At 57.9% G+C, this 665-nt stretch overlaps 1 long non-coding RNA gene across 1 annotated transcript; it reads right to left on the bottom strand.

The window, feature by feature from the left end:
- LOC119591007 lies at positions 1-408 on the bottom strand. The gene is made up of 3 exons (XR_005230308.1): positions 381-408; positions 121-268; positions 1-17 (listed from the first exon to the last, which is right to left on the bottom strand). It is a non-coding gene; the product is annotated as an uncharacterized LOC119591007 (long non-coding RNA).
- Between the last annotated feature and the right edge of the window lie 257 nt (positions 409-665).

The following is a 665-nucleotide window of genomic DNA, read 5'->3' as shown; positions in this document are numbered from 1 at the left end:
CTCTGGCTGCGTGCCACCTGCAAAGGCCATCAGAACAGTCATGATAACATGGCAACATTTCGGTTCTCAGGATCCTCAGTCCATCCAAGACACTTTCAGCATAGAAGGAGGGACGCTCACCTGAGGACGTGGTGCCCCAGCCGGTGACCGTGGCATCCCTGCCAGCATAATCCGAGGTCGGAGGAGGCATGCACACGGGCTTGATGCCAGGCCAGTTGGTGAAGCTGACCTTGTCTGCGATGTGGACGAGCGCGATGTCGCTGTCGTACTGTGCAGGGCAAGAGAGGAGGGCCAATCAGTGAGGCGGAAGGAGACTCACTGGGGAGTAAGCTACCGTCTGTTTCCGACTGTCTACAAAGACTGTGCCACTTGTGACTAACCGTGCTGCTGCTGTATCTTGGGTGGACGCCCAATTCTGTCCACAGATCTCTTGATGATGCGCGTCGGTCCGTTGTTCCAGTCGTGCATGTTGAACAGAACTTGGAGGCTGCTCGGCGACACTCTGGGGAGGGGATGACCATGATTACTCAAGGGTTGCGTCGCAACAGGGGCATTCTGATGTCAGTTCAGAAACAACGATCCGCCACCAACAGACGGCCTCGTGTCCTTGCGCCGCAGCTGTGGCTGGGCTGCTGCGCAGGCGCACCGCAGGCGCGACCACATAC

This window comes from Penaeus monodon, chromosome 28 (genome assembly GCF_015228065.2).
Source record: "Penaeus monodon isolate SGIC_2016 chromosome 28, NSTDA_Pmon_1, whole genome shotgun sequence".
In the NCBI taxonomy this organism is placed as follows: Eukaryota; Metazoa; Arthropoda; class Malacostraca; order Decapoda; family Penaeidae; genus Penaeus; species Penaeus monodon.
The sequence above is the reverse complement of the archived record's forward strand: the minus strand, read 5'-3'. Positions and strand labels throughout refer to the sequence as shown.